Source organism: Podarcis gaigeae (assembly GCF_964106915.1).
Source record: "Podarcis gaigeae genome assembly, chromosome: 13".
Taxonomy (NCBI): domain Eukaryota; kingdom Metazoa; phylum Chordata; class Lepidosauria; order Squamata; family Lacertidae; genus Podarcis; species Podarcis gaigeae.
Window position 1 is genome coordinate 8311201 of NC_139689.1, and position 18533 is coordinate 8329733.

General features: G+C 44.5%; 1 long non-coding RNA gene and 3 gene segments (V, D, J or C); all 4 read right to left on the bottom strand.

The window, feature by feature from the left end:
* LOC310829032 (Ig gamma chain C region-like) overlaps positions 1-6427 on the bottom strand; it is a 38537-nt gene extending 32110 nt beyond the window's left edge. Inside the window, exon 1 of the C gene segment in view lies at positions 6406-6427.
* A 2672-nt stretch (positions 6428-9099) lies between these two features.
* Positions 9100-12397, bottom strand: LOC310830645. The gene is made up of 2 exons (XR_014557665.1): positions 11523-12397; positions 9100-10787 (listed from the first exon to the last, which is right to left on the bottom strand). It is a non-coding gene; the product is annotated as an uncharacterized lncRNA (long non-coding RNA).
* A 1900-nt stretch (positions 12398-14297) lies between these two features.
* LOC310829019 (Ig mu chain C region-like) lies at positions 14298-16682 on the bottom strand. The segment is given in 2 exons: positions 16320-16682; positions 14298-15233 (listed from the first exon to the last, which is right to left on the bottom strand).
* A 609-nt stretch (positions 16683-17291) lies between these two features.
* Positions 17292-18533, bottom strand: part of LOC310828869 (Ig mu chain C region-like) — an 89906-nt gene continuing 88664 nt past the window's right edge. The window contains exon 7 of the C gene segment in view: positions 17292-17851.

Consider the following 18533-nt stretch of genomic DNA (forward strand, 5'->3'; position numbering starts at 1 on the left):
CAGTGTTCTCACAAGTGGAAAATGAACAGTGCTTTAAAAAAAACAATGTGGGGATTTGTTTTGTTTTTATGAAAGAGTATTAGCTGCGTGTTACCTCTGAGACCTAGGTTTACTACCTCTAAGAGAACAAGGTATTTGTGTCCGTTAGGAGGTGTGGAGCCTTAGGCCAAGAAGGTCTGCTGGACTTCTGCCCCATGGCAAAAGCTTCTGGTTGCTGAACAGACTGCAAATTGCAAGTGTCGAGACCAGATACATTTACACTTGAGGCTGGCAGCTCCTTCCCTGCTTTTGGGCTGCCCTCGGGTGTCCCCCAGAAAGTTAAGAGGGGAAGCTTTTCCTGCCACAGCGAGAAAGCCTTTAGCTACTGAGTTATCTTGGTTCAGAGTAGGATGAAGAAGAAAAGGTAATAGCCACTTTGATGGCTGACTCGCCACGCATCTGAGACCAAGTCATTAGATTTGAGCCCCTTTCATCTAACCGAAACCAGTGGGATGAAGCAATCAAGATTTGAATTCTAGCTCAAGATCTATAGCTGCAATCCTGAATGCACTTGCCTCGGAACGCAGTCACACCCACACCATCCACTTAAAGTGCTCTTACATCACCTTAAAAGTCATGGCTTCCCCCAAAGAATGCTGGGAAATGTAGCTCTGCGGGGGGGGGGGGTCATCCTCCTAACAGCTCCCAGCTCCCTTAAAAAACTACAGTGCCCAGGATTCTTTAAGGGAAGCCATGAAACAGTGGGTCAAGAGTGCTTTAAATGTATGGTGTGAATGTGACATAGCTTCCTTGAACACTGATAGACTTATGTCTTGAGTCAGCACATGTTTCTCACTCTCTCAGGTGGCGTTTTTGGCTGGCATTGCCCACATCTCAAAATTCCAGGCCTCCTTTTAGTTGTGCGAGTTCTCTCACTTCCTCTTTGTTCAGCACCAGCTGCAGGTTGCAGGTGTCCTGCTTAGTGCCCCTTCACATACAAATTTGACTGAAACTGGGTAAGAGGACAATAAAATAGTGCTGGTCAACAGAAGAAACAAAAATGGAGAGGCAAGCAAACTGAGATTTTGAACTTCATTACCGGTAACTGGCAGTAATAATATGAAGGTGAAGCCAAATCAGTTTGTACAGCCAATTGCAACTTGTTTGGAGTTCTGAATGTGTAAGATTATCTAGTCTACGGGGTATCAGCAGCTGGTGGTTTATGGGCCCAACCTACTCCACAAATGACAAAACATTGACCTGATACTTTCCTCCTACTGATAAAAGTGGATGTTCAACTATTCAGCTTATGAGTAACTTTAAAAAATAATAATTCTCCCAGTAGCATATGTTATAAAATAGACAAAATTAAAACCAACCATGCAACAACTCAGTAAAATGATTAAATCAACAAGACACGAATCCACAACAGATAAAATCCAGCCTGGTCAGTTCATATAGTCAGTTGCAACGGTTTTTGAGCTCTAAATGTGAAAGATGGTGGTTTGTGGGCCTAACCTATTCCATAAATGACGATGCACTGGTCTGCTACATTCTTCTATCTGATAAAGCAGAGGTTCAACTATTTAGCTTCTAAGCTGTTTATAATAAACAGAGCATATTCCAGGCAGTGTACGTACCGGTAAATCAAATACTGTAAACAAAATTAAAATCAGCCATGCAACAAATCAGTAAAATGATGAAATCAAAAAAGGCAACCCTACAATACATAAAATCCAGCCAACTACAGCATAGGAGAACTTTCCTCCTGCCATGTTCCCTGTGCCTTTAGTATCTCCCAAGCAGGCAGAAGTTCAGCAGGCATAGCTTTTCAATCTGCTTTTGAAGGCACAGTGAGGTTCTCCCACCCCACCCCTGCCAGCTAGCAGCCCTAGACAGAATCTAGCAGCTATGCCTCCCAGCTCCCTAACCTATCCAGTCAGTTCCAGCTTTCTGAAATACCTTTGTCCTAAAACAGGCATAGGCAAACTCGGCCCTCCAGATGTTTTGGGACTACAACTCCCATCATCCCTGACCACTGGTCCTGTTAGCTAGGGATGATGGGAGTTGTAGTCCCAAAACATCTGGAGGGCCGAGTTTGCCTCTGCCTGTTCTAAAACCCACTACCCTTCCAAAGCTAGGGACAAGCCCCTCTTGGTCTAGTCCTGGTTATGTCTGCTTCTCACACAGTAACCCTGGAAGTCTTACCTCCCTAGCAGAGAATTCAAAAGTTCTGCTGTTCAATACAGATCTTTCCTATCCTGATGATCAAACCTAGCTTGCTCTCACTTCAGCTTGCAACCACTAAGAATCATGCTAGGTTTAAACTGTTATGGTCCTTTTCCATCTCCCAGGAGTGTGCAGTTCCTTGGGGCTGCCTTTTCTCAGGTGTACCAGATCGCATTTTCCTGCTTAGCTAAACCCCTCAATTATACTACCCTCCTGGGTACAGAACCCAAAAAGTGGTCTTTCAGTGGGTCTCCTGAAACTTTTCCTGCTACTAGGAGTTTTGACAAGCCTCCTGTCCTAACCAGCTCAGCCCACTCATCAATAGCAGCTCACTCGAGAGAGATTCCAGGGCTTCAGCGCTTGCAATGCAGCAAAGCTTGGAGATCTTTCTGCTCCAAAGAATACTTTCTGAGCATGGAGTAGAACTTGGGCACCTCAAAGACACTTGCTGCCTAACCTTCTGGTAGGAATTGGGGGGTCTCCAGGAAGAGCTTCAGGCCTGGGTCAGATTTCCCCCCATAATCTCCTTGTTCACCCAGCCCCCATGAAGCCTGCTGCTCATCTGGATAGTCAAGAATCTCCCAGACAGCACCTGCTACCCACTCACATCCTACATCTGAGGGGCAAAGAAGCCTTCATTGGAACCTCCCAGCTCTCAGCCAGCTCCCCCATACCCTGGCTACTCCTGGTTAGCTTCTCCGCAGGCTGCTGTTGCTCAGGAAGGTTGTGACTCTGTTTAACACAGGCTTTATTTTGCACAGGATTTGAGATTCTTCCTCACTCCATGCCACTTGTGGATCTAGGAAGCTCAAGCCCCACAAATGAGCATGGGGCAGGCTTTCAGAGATCCCTGTGTCTTATTTGAAGCCTGATTATCATTTGGGAGGTTTTGGGGTCCCCCAACTGAGCATTAGGCTTGGGGCAAGATCCCTGTAGTTCTCTGCCAGGCTAGACCCTGCTGCTCATCTGGAGGTAGTGGTTTCAGGAATCTCCCAGCTAAGCATTTGGCTGGGGGAGATTTTCAGCCACCCTCCTCCCTGACAGATGGAACTCCTAGCTGGGCATAAGGTGAGAGCAAGCTCTTGGGCAGTCCATTTGCACCCAGCCAGTCTTGGAGCCTGCTGATTGCATTTTTTGGCTGGGCATCAGTCTTGGGGCAGGCATCAAAGATACCCCATCTTCTGGCTGCTTCCCACTAGCTTATATGAAGCCTGACACACAGTTGCATGGCCAAAATTCCCCCCAGCTGAGCAAGTGGCTTGTAGCAGCCACCCAGGCAGCCTCTGTCCAGCTTTTGTAAATCCTAATGTTCAGCTGGGTAGTCAAGAATCTCCCAAGCTCAAAGAAGGCATCCAGGTAGCCTCTCATCTGCTCCCTACCAACTCATCCCCCAGGTGAGCATCAAGCCCGAGCAAAAATCCAAGTAGCCCCACTTTTCTGCTGCTTCCCACACGCTTATGGCCAACAATAAGCTGGCTAGACAGGAGTCTCCCAGTGGAGCATGAGGCCCTTGGCCAGCCATCCAGGCTGGTGCCCCAGCAGCTGCTCCCCACTAGCTTTTGTGAAGCATTTCACTCAAGTGGGTTGTCACGTATCTCCCAGCGAAACATGTGGGTAGGCATCCAGGCAGCCTACCCCCCCAGCTGCTCCCCTCCCGCAGCTTATGTGAATCCCAACACTTAGGTAGGTGATCAAGAATCTCCTTGCTGAGCACCAGGCTTTGGGAGGGATCTGGATTCCCCCCCCCCCCCGGGCTGCTCTCTACCAGCTTTACTCTACTAGCACCTAGCTGGAGCTCAAGAATCTCCTAGCTGAGAACTGGGCTCAGTGCAGAAATAGAAGGTAGCCCCCTTCTTGATGCTCCCTACCAGCTTACCCAAAGGCCAGCCTTCAGCTGGAGGAGTCAATAATCCCCCAGTTGAGCACTGGGCTCACGGCAGGCCTCCAGGCAGCCCCCCACCACCCCAGATGCCCCCCCCCCCCAGCACTTGTAGAACCTTACACTCAGGGCTGGCTTCAAATTTCCTATTGCTCCAGGGTCAGCATCCCTGAATCCTGATGCTAAGCTAGTTACTGAATGATCTCCCAGCTGAGCATCAGGTGGGACAGAGCTCCAGTTTTCCTCCTTGTTCCCTTCCAGATTTCATAAAGCCTGCTGCTATTACATAAAGCCAGGGAATCTCACAGCTGAGCATCAGATGGATTTTACAGAAACTCCTTGTATCCAGCTTGTTTAAAGCCTAGTGCTTAGCTGGGTTTGGGGGGATTTCTCTCCTGAGGATCAGGCTTGGGGCAAGATTTCAGGTAGCTCCCTTCCTTTCCACCAGCTTCTCAAAAGCCTTACGCTCCTCTTAGAGAGAGCAGGAGTCTCCCAAATGATCATTAGGCTTGGAGCAAGTTTTCAGGTACTCCCTACCTGCCAGTAGCTTAAAGCCCGCTGCTGAACTGGAGGGGTCAGAAATTTCTAAGCCAAGCATCAGGCTGGGGTAGACTTTCACTCCCCTCAGCCAATTCCCTGGAAGCCGAATGCTCATTCGGAAGGGAGCTATCCAAAAGTCTGTCCTTGCTGACCATTACATTTGAGCAAGCTTTTACAGTAGGCAACCTTCTTCTGCCTAACCTACTTCTTAAAAGCTCAACACTCCTCAGGGAGCTCAGGAGTTTCAAAGTATAGCATGAGGCTCCAGCCAGACTTTCGGCTAGCTCCCTTCCTCACCACCAGCTTCCCATAAGCCTTACACCCCTTTGAGTGTAAGGTGATCTTACAGCTGACATGGATTTTATAGCACTCCCTTGCACTTGTCCAGCTTGTTGCAAGCCTAGTGCTCAGCTGGGTCCTTGCCATCTCCCAGCTGGGTCAGGCTTTTGGGTAGCTCCCTTCCTCCCCACCAGCTTCCCATAAACCTTGCACCCCTTCAAGAGAGCAGGAGTCCTTAGACTTGGAGTAAGCTTTCAGGTACCTTCCCTGGCCCACTAGTTTAAAGCCTGCTGAACGGTGAGCTGAGAAATTTCACAGCTGAGCACCTGACTTTCATTTACCTCCTTCCACCCAGCCAATTTGTGGAAGCCAAAAGCCTAGCATTTGGGCAAGCTTTCAGGTAGCCGCCTTCTCCCCTACATACTTCTTTGAAGCCCAACACTCATCTGAGGGCTCTGGAATCTCTCAATAAAGGATGAGGCTTCAGCCAGACTGTCGGGTAGCCCCCTTGCCCTCCTCCAGCTTCCTAGCATAATCCGTAGCTTGGAGGCAAGAAGCAGCTTGGCAGGTAGCCCAGCTGGGACATAGCTGAGTAACAAGCTTGGGAAAAGTTAGCAAGGAGCCCTGGGGCTTTTCTCACTTACCTTCTTTTGGCCTTTCTGTTGGCTGAGTGGTGGGAAGCTTTCAAGCTGAACATGGTGCATGGTGCAAGGTTCATGTGCCTATGTTGCTCCCTGCCAGCTGTTGCTCTGTCCTGGCATTGGAACATAGGGAGCTGCCTTATACTGAGCCCAGTAGTGCCTACACAAACTGGCAGCAGTGGCTCTCCAAGGTTGCAGGTGGGCTTCTCCCCCAGCCCTCCTGGGAGATGCCAGGAATTGATCCTGGGACCTTCCTCTTGCAGAGCAGATGTTCTACCACTGAGCTTCAGCCTTTCCCATTTAGCTCTGATAACAGGAGTTGAGCAGAAGGCTGACCAGTTGCTCTTTATCCTTGAAGTTCTCAGCTCCAAGAATCAACTGAATGCTGGTCTATAGGGAAGCTGGTGGGATACAGCAAGGCTACCTTGCAGCCTTCTCCAAGCCTCACATGCAGCAGCTCCAAGCCCCATCTACTCCCCCAGCCTCCCTTACATAAAGATGCTCAGTTGGAAGATGGTAGCAAGGAAGACTTGCAATTCAGCATCAGCTAGAAAGCCCAAGAATCAACAGAAGACCCCTGAGGACAGGATAAAAATGCTTCTCCTCTTTCTCAGGCATTGTATCGTTCACTTCCTTCCTGAAAAGGCTAGGACATTCCAAGGAGTCCCTTCTCCTGTGGGGTATCTATGTTCCTATCTTCTCAAGAACCATTATATAAAAATAAAGCTCTCTTTTATTTTATTTATTTATTGTAAAAAAGAAAACCTCAAAGCAGTTTTCAAACAGTAAAATCGTAATAAATCTACAACTCTTCTTTAAAACATAGAGAAGTTTAAATGCTAAACAGATTAAAATTACCTCACCGATCCCAAGACTGGAGTTGATCGAAGCAACCCGACTTCTGCCGAGTGACCCACAGTTTCTGTTCGGGATTCATTTCTGTTGCAATGAGGCCTTCAGAGTTTCCCCTTAACCATTCTCTTATGAAGTGCCTTCAAAAAAGAACATTTCCAGTTAGTGACGTCCTAACTGGCCTGAAGGTGTGAAGGAAAGGTGTGAAAATAAACAAACAATTGAGGTCCAGGGAGCTAATAACTTCCTCTTTTCTCTCTCACATGTTTGACACCTTTTCAAAACCCAAAGATTTCATTGCTGAGAAAAACAAGGCTGTGTGAACTACACGGTTCGGGTGAATCTCACTTGCAAAAACTCAAACCGTTTTGTTTTTATTTAGCCATGTTCACCCTAATTAGTCATTGTGTTTCACCACATAACCGCCGCACCCTGTTTTCTTCTGTCCAAAAATTGGAAAAAAATACATTTCATCACGTAATTGGCTCATGGTATAATTCTGTTCATCCCGCCAGTTAAACAGAGCGATATATTCACCAGTGGCATATGGATATTCATTTATCTCTTTCAGCATCCATCCCTTGAGCTCCATTCCCCACTGTGCACCCACTAGGCCTCAGGCCCCTTCCTTTCCTCCTCCAGCTGCCAGCACCCCTGCTCCCCTCAAAACCACGTTGAAGAACCAGAAGATGCAGAAGTCTTGGTCATGAGCTCCCAGGCCTCCTTGGCTGTTTCCCTGGGCTTGACCGGTAGTTAGTTAAGCTTAACAGGTGTTTGTTTTTCTGGTCTTGGGGGCACTCAAGGTGATGCAAAGATATCAAGGATTCCAGAGGAACAAACAAACTCAGGCTGCAATCCTATGTGGACTTGGCAGGGAGTCAGGCCTGTTGTCATTCACCTTGTTCACCTCAACCACCAATGAGTCCCATTAAAACCCCAGTGGGGTTTTCTTCTGCGTATGCATGTATAGGTTTGCACCATCCAACCTGGCGAATTTAGTGAAGTATGATTTTGTTGTGAATGGAACTTACACCCAAGTTACAGTGGTACCTCTGGTTAAGAACTTAATTCGTTCTGGCGGTCCGTTCTTAACCTGAAACTGTTCTTAACCTGAGGTACCACTTTAGCTAATGGGGCCTCCTGCTGCTGCCATGCTGCTGTGTGATTTCTGTTCTCATCCTGAAGTAAAGTTCTTAACCCGAGGTACTACTTCCAGGTTAGCGGAGTCTGTAACCTGAAGCGTTTGTAACCCAAGGTACCACTGTATAAGGACAATGCCGTCAAAGAAGCCAACTCAAGCTCAAGGGCCATGCTAGGCCTTACTTAGTGCTAGGCCTCACCCCCCATTTATTGATAGCAGATTTTGCTCCCTCCAATAGTTGTAAATTCTTACTTCCAATCCAATACTTCATATTGATTGAATTGTGAAGACAATATATCTGTTCTACAATAGGACTTCTTCTGGTTTCTCTTCTTCCCATAGGAGCCAACTCCTAGGGGCCGAGGGGGCTTTGGCTCCCCCAATAAAATATTTGAGGACCCCCCCCCAAGTTGATGGGCATTGCTGTTCAAATGGTGTGCATGCACCACATCATGTGATTGATTATGCATGGTGGGGCTTACCTAGGTCCCCCCCAATATTTTATTCAAGTTTGCACCGTTGCTTCTTCTGCCTCCAGCTCCCCCTCCATGCCCCCTCATATCTGCTCTGGAGGGTCCCTCAACCTTATGGAACAGATTTTGGGCCATGCAGAAGACAAAGGAGACCCACTGTGTGAGCAGGCGTCTGCTTGCTTCGTGCTCCTCAGTTTATGGAAAAATGTACTCAGCAGCTTGAAATTTCATTTATCTATTTATTACAGTGTTTAGAATCAGAATAGCCAAACAACACATAAAATGGCAACCAGCAGAATGTCTCCCCTGTCCCACGCTCCAACATATTGTAAGACGTGTTTTTGGAACCAATTCTTCCCTTCTGCAAAAAATCACCCCTCTGAGAGGACTTGGGCAGCTGTGGTATCGACCCCCTTCACAGCCTTTTCAGATATTCATGCTTTTCTCCCACTGGCTGAGGCGCCTCATAGGCTCTTTCCCCCCTTCTGTACCTTGAAATTAATTTACACTGCAATAGCTTGTCCTGCCCTGGTTCCTGCAGCAAGGTGGGTTAGTCAACAGACTGCAGCAGTTTCCCTTTAAAATAGTGTTTTCAACTCAAAACACTCTGGGTGCCTTTGGGGTGTGTTTTTGGGCATGAATTGGCAACTATGTATATTTCCCAAAATCTCATGTTCCAAATTGTTGAGTACTGCCCTTAGAGGCTTAGGAGTCCAGTCAGAAGGAAAGTTTTGCATACCTGCCAGGTGTCCCGGGAAAAACGGGACATCCCAGTTTTTGAGTGAGATTGTGGTGGTCGTTTTGGGTGCCGTGATCTTGTGTGCTCTCATGCCACACTCTCACCCCGCAAAAATCACTTCAGGGGGAATGAGATTGCAGCACGGGTCACATGACTTGCCTGCGAGCACATCCTGGAAGACGATTGCCCCCTTTTTTTATCTGAAAAAGTTGAATGGTATGGTTTTGGGTTTTCAGATGGCTCCATAAAAGTCTAGAAATTCTGCGAAGTGAGAAGTGGCTATTAACTATTTTGGACAGCAAGGTTCTGATTCTGATTCTTAAAAAAGACTCTCCACAGCAGTGGACAACCATGTTCAACAGAGCTTTAATTTATTACTTATTTCTTTTCAAGCAAGGAATAAAGAGGTTAATTTCATCAAGGCTAAAATCCATAGCACACATTTCATCTTCTGATGCTTTCCACTGATAGCAACATGGCTGAAGGCTGGTATTGACATTTGAATAAGTCATCCCCAGAACAGATGTGTCCTGTTTACGCTAGCAAATGTGGCCAGGCATGTGTTTCCACTTTCAGTCCAAGGCAAGTACTGCCAGTCAGATGGAGACAGGCAGATGCGATGTGTGGGGCTTTCAATAGAAACTCATTTCCTTATGTGCAGTGAGTTAGCTAAAAATGTTGTAAGGCATGTGTTTGCTGTGGGAAACCAAAGTGAATAGCAAGTTGTTAATGGAAACCCTCCTTTGCAAAAAAATTAATACACTCCTTAATTTTGTGTAGGCACTATATGAATTAAAGAGAGGCTGATATATCCCCATGTCCGATATGGAAAACTGAGGCACAGCTTATGCTTGGGGTGTATCACGGTTAAAGTGCATTCTCACACAGAGAAAAATAACAAATGTATGAGCCCATCACTTGGTTGACACGATTGCTCCTGGGTGTCCTGTCTAGTTTTTGGGAGCCTGAGCATCTCCTTGGCACTCTGAGGAGCTTCCGACTAGTTAGTCCTAAATCAAGAGTAGACCTATTGAAGTTAAAAGACATAACTGAGTTTAATTGATTTCAATAGGTCTACCCTAAGCAGTACTTAGTTGAATACAAAACCAAAAAACACACACACCGATGTTCACCTGTGGAGTAACGCATTTTGATCGCATTGCTGCCTGCTCCACTGTGGGGAAAGGGAGTTCTTTTTTCTATTTGTTCTTAGGAAGCTCTTAAAAAAAACACTTTTCAAGAGATAAAGCTTTTTTTAGTTATAAAAAGGGTGTTTCTTGAATAAACTGAACCCTTTCTTGCCTCTGAACCCTTTCTTGCAGTGTGGGATATACTTAAAACTAGAAAAGTAGTTACAGTAACAATTCAGAAGGAATGTAAAATGTTCATGAGAAATGTAAGCTTAATGTACAGCAAGAGTAAAGGCAAACATTCTATTTGATATATGTGGTACAATACTCTGTCTACTGCATTCAGAGTTGAAATTGCAATATCCTCTTTTGGGGTTTTGAATAGGCAGGCAACAATAGCTAAAATGAAATTTGACCATGACTGAGTCACAGCGATGGGCGGTATGCAATGCTAGTCCTAAATCAGAGTAGACCCATTGGAGTTAAAAGGAATAATTGAGTTTAATTAATTTCATTAGGTCTACTTTAAGTAGTACTTAGTTGAATACAACACACACACACACACACACACACACACAAACACACTGAATGGAGGCAAAATTAAAGCATACATGTTTGAAGGATAAACAACCAGTCCAATAGGTCCAGTTCAAATGGAACACTGGCAGCAAAAGGCCATGCATGTCTTGTCATATGTTAGTCCCGTTTAGTTTGATAGGACTTGCTCCCAGATAGATGATGAGACAAAGCAAGACAGAAAAGTCATCTGTCCAGTCGACCTTCCCCCAAAAGTGAATGGAGAAATATTAAGTCCTTGATTGTGCTGGTGATGAAAGAATGTACAGTCTTTTATGTTAGGCAACTTATTGTCCCTCTTCATATGACCTTTCACTTTGTTATTTCACCTGGAATTGGAAAATAACCATAATTAATGTCATGGAAGAAAATAATGTCACACAACTCTCTGCTGTTTCACAACCTCCTGTCCCGTTCACCACTGCCATTTAGTGATGTAATAAAGCTGTCTTTCAACAGCATAGGGAGGGTTTTTTTTTGCTGGGTGGAAACAATGGTTTGGAGTTCCTGGAAGACTGGAACTAACAGGAGGGTTATCTACATTGCTTAGAGTGCTGGATCTGTACAGGTTCTGCTTGAAATTGCTGAAATACAGCCGTACCTCAGAAGTTGAACGGAATCCATTCCGGAAGTCCGCCCAACTTCCAAAACGTTTAGAAACCAAGGTGTGGCTTCTGATTGGCTGCAGGACGTTTGGGTTCCAAAAAATGTTTGCAAACTGGAACACTCACTTCGAGGTTTGTGGCATTCAGGAGCCAAAACGTTTGAGTTGCAAAGCGTTCGACTTCCAAGGTACGACTGTATATCCCTACAGTGAGGGGAAAATGCATTATCAAAGCTCTGAATATTTAATCTGCATCTTTGACAAATATTCCTTTGACTTGTATAACCTGAACGCTTTGCAAAATAATTGTCTTTTCTAGAATCTTGGCTTGGCCTACCCCATGAAGACCATAGTACCTGCATGTAGCTTTTGTGTTCTCTCATTTCTCCCTTATTCTGTCTGCTACAAGTGAGTTACTATTGATCATTTTTACTATATCCCTCTGCCCCATATATCTTACCTTGAAGACAGTTACAGTGACACTATAGAAAAGGCTCATGAGGAAAAGGATGATGAAAGTGGAAAGGATTGATGAGATGTTTTGGAGTTCTTCATCGTCATCAGTATCCACGATCACATCTAGGTAAGCTTTAGATGATACATGCTGATCAGATTTTTCTGCAGTTTAGAAACATGGGGAGGTCTCAGTGTAGCCAAGCGACACAGGGGACAAAACTGGGTTACATAAAGAGTGTGAGGAACTGTGGAAAAGATACTTAGGGAGACAAGAGAATTATTATTTTTTTGGACTGGGCACAATCAAACATGGATGCTGGCGGGTGACAGGTGATGTTGAGAAAAGGCAAGGCGCACTGATTTAGGGAAGGATTGGAATGGTAGCATGCTGCACCGAGGGGCATTAAATATTGTGAATGGTTTACTGTTTCCTCCTTTGGTTGTGCTGGCAGCATGATGCTGATTTTGCCTACATCTAATATGCAGTTTAGTGATGTATGGAAGTGAAAGCTGGACCATAGAGAAGGCTGATCGCCAAAGAATTGATGCTTTTGAATTCTGGTGCTGGAGGAGACTCTTGAGAGTCCCATGGACTGCAAGAAGATCAAACCTATCCATTCTTAAGGAAATCAGCCCTGAGTGCTCACTGGAAGGACAGATTGTGAAGCTGAGGCTCCAATACTTTGGCCACATCATGAGAAGAGAAGACTCCCTGGAAAAAACCCTGAAGTTGGGAAAGATTGAGGGCACAAGGAGAAGGGGATGACAGAGGACGAGATGGTTGGACAGTGTTCTCAAAGCTACCAGCATGAGTTTGACCAAACTGCGGGAGGCAGTGGAAGACAGGAGTGCCTGGCGTGCTCTGGTCCATGGGGTCACAAAAAGTTGGACATGACTAAACAACTAAACAACAACATGCAATTAACTCAAAGAGCCATAAATCTTTTAGGAGTTCTGCATGGCACGGTCTGCTTGCTGAAGGGAGTCTAGGAGCCCTTATTCAACATGATGCTCTCTTAACCACGAAGAGCCCTCAGGAATTTTGCAATAACTGCCCACCCAGCCTGGGTGATTTTTGAGTTGTTGTTGACATAGCATCGTACACAGGATTGCATATTGTATTGTATTATACAGTAAGTTGCAAGTGTAGCCTGTCTTACTGAGCCTACATCTTTAAAGTAGAATGCAAGTTTAATGAATAATGAGCGTACATTAATGATGAAATATACGGGAGGAGATGTCTCAACCATGAGACACATTTATAAGAGTTTATCTTATGGTTCGAAGATGGGGATCATTTGGAATTTTTCAACCAGTGTTCTGCCACAGAGTATGGATGCCCATCTTTCCAAAATAGCATTCCATTTAGCATTCTGTGTAACACTTATGAACCTACAGGTGGCCTTACATGAGTATCTCAGCTGTCATCAGTACTGTATGTGTGACAAAATGAGAGAGAAAGGTTGAACATTTGTCATCTGTTCATAAATTCGGAACTCAACCTGCTCCATCATATTGGTGTGACCTATTTTGTGTATGTGTGTACAGATACAAGCCTTTTATCCTGTAGGTTCCTTTTAGTTTTTATCTCCAGTAATAAGCATGGACATTCTAAACCTTTGTTTATTAGAAGCAAATAGGGGATTCTGTGCAGCAAAGGTGTCAGCAGAACAAACAACTCCAGGTACCCGAGGCAAGTCTCTGTGGGAGAAGGCTGTTCCTGCTCCAGGAGCACTATCCAATTTAACCAGACTCCATATATGAAAGGAACCTAAGAATGAAAAGCACTCATCTTCCCAAAAGAAATTGCTTTGGGCTGCACCTCAACACCAACCAGTACTGAAGAAATCAAAGTGCTCTCCTGGGCTCCACATTCTACTGTGGCTGAGATGCTTGCTGATATTGTTTTTGGCTTTCTACAGCCTACCATTACCAAGTGGGAAAATTGTTATGAGTGAGGAGAACAACTTTTGCAACTTTTGCTTAACATGAATGAAAGAATTGGCCTAGTTTTTTTCACCGCCTTGCCTTCCTCAGTGTTGTTTGGAAGAGTGGAAAGGAGATATGGCACATGGGTGACCTATACTTCCAAACAGGCATGTGTCCCTAGCCTTGTTTATTTTCCTAGCTCCTGATACACCAGATGCAACTGCGCTTGCTGTCCTGAGACAGTGACTATGGAAAAGGAAATCCTTTGTAAGATCTGCTGTGGATTATTTGGGGGGGGGGGGAAGGGGGAGGGGAGCAGATGGTGGGAAGGCAGGGACAATATATTCTATTTTAAGGAAGAGTGCTGGAGTAGCAGCAGCTCTGGGTCCCTCTAATCTTTTCTGTAGTCCTGTGAGTGACTACATCTCTCTGTAAGGATAGTGGAAGATTTGACCTGGCCAAGGATTCTGAAGGTCAGAAATTTGTGTGCGTGTGTCTGAATGAATTAAATAAATTAGTTCTTGTTGATATTCTGTTTTAAATGTAGAATAATAGAAGAAAACCCCTGCAGGATCAGGCCAAAGGCCCATTTAGCATTGGGTACTCCCAGTGGTCAACTGGATACATTTGGGAAGCCCATGAACAGGACCTTAATGCAACAGTGGTTCCCACCACCACCACCAATTGGTATTCAGAGGCAGATTGTCTCCAACAGTGGAGATGGAATACTAATACAGTACTAATACTAATAATAATAATACCCTGAGAATTTGGCTGGGTTTCCCCAGCCCCTCTGGGGAACATAGCCATTGTAGGTAGTAGCCATTGTCAATGATAACAAAAGCAACCATAACATTGATTGATTGATTGATTGCTATATATTTATATGCCCTGCTTGTTAATGAAGCTCTAAATTCTTCCATCATGATGAACCTAATCGACTAAGTGATGTCTGGAAACAGTGAGTCCTGCAAACACAATCATGGAAGATTGGGCGTCTAATGCTTCTATCACCCTCTGAAAATTCCAGATCTTATTTGAGAAAATGCTGTGAGTAGAAGCTTTCCCTTCCAATTCCCATCCAATTCAAAGGGGGGTAGAGACCTCATCTCATGTTTGTGTGACTGGGGATTAACATTAACCCCCTTATCACCATTTCTAACCACATGACAGAATTATCTTCTTATGTTTCGATAAACTTTCTTTATTTCAAACTATTGTTTTACTTCAAAGAGATGAGGCTAGTTAATTCTACAACATTCAGGGTACATCACCCCACTTTTGCTCCACAAAAGGCCAATAATTAAACAAATGGAGACACAAGAAGGGAAAGCAGATGCTGGCAGAATTAGGAAGCTGAGAAAGATGTGCAGGAGCCTTGACAAGAATGGCTATTGGCAAGTGCTGGCGATGTCGGAGAGCACGAGGGAGACGTTGACAACGGTTGGTTTACCCGTATTCTTGTCTACGGTCTTCGGAGACGTCTGAAGGGGCAACATCTCATGCCCTACCACGCAAGTGTAAGTATTTCCAGAATTCCACTCTTCTGCGTTGACGTTCAGCATGCTATAGGCATAATACCGCTTGGGTGCCTTGGACTCCTGGGTGGCTGTGCTGGTAAAGTATTTGGAAGCATCCACAGGCTCATCATTCCGCAGCCATTTGACAAAGAACTCAGGAGGGGAGAAATCTTTCATCAAACAAGTGACGGTGGCTGTTTCCTGCAGAGCCAGCTGATCCGAAGGAGGAGGGAGGATGTAGATATGTGGAGCAGAGGGGTTGCCATCTGGAAGGTTAAAGGAGGGGGGATGAAGAGAATATCAAATGCAATGTTTTAAAAGTACATTGCTAACCATCTTGTTTCTTTCCTTTCTTAACCATGATCTCATTTGTTTGGTTTGAGAGAGTCAGATGAAGACATATAAGATGAATGGTAGAAGTCTTCTAGCAGGGTGAACTGGACATTGACCAAAGATGACCAGATGCAATGGCTTTCTAAATCTGGATTTTTATTAAAGATTGTGATGTCATGGTTCATGTTCCTACTAAGCACATGCAGACACATCTTCTCTTCATTGCTGAGGTTGGCTTAGAATGGGAGCTTCATCTACTCTACGAGCAGTCTTGTATCATTTATGACCCATTAAGCCACATGGACAATACCAAGGATTTTTGATAGCCTACTAGGAGCTAAATGGTTGTTCTGTTTTGGTGGCCTGTCTGAAAAAGGCACATGAAATGCCACACAATACATGGCTGGTGGGTTGTCTTTGCCTTCGCGGGCACAGCTTGTCCCTAAACTGAAGGCCATGAATACAGTTTTATGCTGCAGGTTGGTGTGACCTGAAATTTGCGAACAGAAACTAAGTGGTGAAATATTTTTGCCTTGGAAGTTGGAAACCCACATTTGAATTTCTTAAAGTTCACACTGGTTGGTCTCAGTCGCACCATTGTAACTCAGTTTGGTTTATCTCATTAGACATCCAGTGCATTAAAAGGAACTATTAAAATAATAAGTATGAGCAAAAGAAGTACTAACTGAAATTAAAGCAATTGAAATGGAGACATCTTTACGTCTGCCATAGGCTTAGATTCAGGTATCAAATCAGCCATTCCCAAAATGCTACTCTCCTGACATTTTGGACTCTGAAACATATCTGCCCTAGTTAGCATGCCCAATAGTCAAAGATGATAGAAATTTTAGTTCAGAATCGCTGGAGCCACCAGGTTGGGAAAAATCTATACTTAATGATTGTTAGGGCAGAACAAAACTATTCTGAGCCTTCTGAAGTCTGGTAAAGCCAAAGTCCTAATAAAGTGACATTGAGCATTGTTAGCCATTTTTGTAGGATGATGCAAAATAGACACCTACCTTGAGGCTTGCGCAGGGATCTGACTTCCATTGAGGGAAATAAAGCTGGGTGAATAATTTTGCATTTGAAAGTTTCCCCTTTGTTCCACTCATCTGCACACACCGTAGCTACTGCATCCTTGAACAGCAGCCCACTGCTTTCTTGTTCTTGGGAAGGTTTAAGGATAGTCTCTAGGGGTGTGTCATCATCTGCTCGTGTCCAGGTGACTTTCAGCTCCTTAAGATCTTGCTCCTCAGGTATGTTCGAAATTCTGCAGGTCAGATTGGCCATTTTGGTTTGGAAAATATCAACAAAGGAAGGCTGGATGGTCTCAACCTTGACAGGGACAGGAAGATCCAAAAAAGAAGAAGAGCATTCAGGTCCACAGCAGACCAACGTCTATTGACACCTCAAAACCTGTTTTTTCTTAATCCCCAACATATATCTGATTCAATCAATTAATCAGTTTATTACAGTCATAGACCAGCAGTCAGAAAATAGAATATTAAGTGGGTAAAAAACAAAACTGATAATTAAAACAGATAAAAACTAAAAACAAATAAAAACATTCAGTTAAAACAACTGTAAGAGGGTCAGAACTAAAAGGCGCGCAGTTAAAACAAACAATTAAAACAGTTCTATTTTTATGGCCAACTAAAATTGAGAATTTCTCCATCCTTTGTGTGCACCATATAGATTGGAAAAGGTCTTGTAGATCTGAGTCCTTGCCAGCTGCTGCACAAGTGTGTTTCCTTAGTGATCCACTGATCTGCCAGATCTAGAGTTTCTACACTGTGCTTTGTAAAACCCCAAATACACAAAGCCTTCATTAGGGGAAATATTAAAAACAAAATACAAGGAGACTTTGTTTGCTTTTTGTCTATAAAAATAATGTCAGTATTGGCTCAGTAGAAAAAAATGGGGGCAATGACTACCATAATATCTCATGTAACACTAAAACCAAGGTTGGATCTACTCCAGCAGTATCCTAGAACTATTGTTTTACTTCAAAGAGATGAGGCCAGTTAATTCTACAACATTCAGGGTACATCACCCCTCTTTTCCTCCACAAAAAGGCTAATAAGTAAACAAATGGAGACACAAGAAGGGAAAGCAGATGCTGGCAGAATTAGGAAGCTGAGAAAGATGTGCAGGAGATTTGACAAGAACGGCTATTGGCAAGTGCTGGCGGTGTCGGAGAGCACGAGGGAGACGTTGACAATGGTTGGTTTACCCGTATTCTTGTCTATGGTCTTCGGAGATGTCTGGAGGGGCAACATCTCATGCCCCACCATGCAAGTGTAAGTATTTGCAGAATTCCACTCTTCTGTGTTGACGTTCAGCATGCTATAGGCATAATACCGCTTGGGTGCCTTGGACTCCTGGGTGGCTGTGCTGGTGAAGTATTTGGAAGCATCCACGGGCTCATCATTCCGCAGCCATTTGACAAAGAAGTCAGGAGGGGAGAAACAGACGGTGGCTGTTTCCTGCAGAGCCAGCTGATCCGGAGGAGGAGGAAGGATGTAGATATGTGGAGCAGAGGGGTTGCCATCTGGAAGGTTAAAGGAGGGGGGATGAAGAGAATATCAAATGCAATGTTTTAAAAGTATCTCGTTTCCTTCCTTTCTTAACCATGACCTCATTCGTATGGTTTGAGAGAGTCAGATGAAGACATAAGATGAATGGTAAAAGTCTTATATCAGGTGACCTGGACATTGAGCAAAGATGATCAGATGCAATGGCTTTCTAAATCTGGATTTTTATTAAAGACTGGGATGACATGTCCACTGCTCAGTGTGTGCATGTACGTAAAAAGAGTGGAAGAGCATAAGAGAAACAGAGCAACTATGGTTCACATTCCCACTAAGCCAATGCAGACACATCATCTCTTCATTGCTGAGGTGGGCTTAGAATGGGAGCTTCATATACTCTAAGAGCAGTCTTGTATCATTTATGACCCATTAAGCCACATGGACAATACCAAGGATTTTTATAGCCTACTAGAGGCTAAATTGTTGTTCTGTTTCGGTTGCCTGTCTGAAAAAGACACATGAAATGCCACACAATACATGGCTGGTGGGTTGTCTTTGCCTTCGTGGGCACAGCTTGTCCCTAAACTGAAGGCCATGAATACAGTTTCGATGCTGCAGATTAGTGTGACCTGAAATTTGCAAACAGAAATTAAGTAGTGAAATATTTTTGCTTTGGAAGTTGGAAACTCACATTTGAATTTC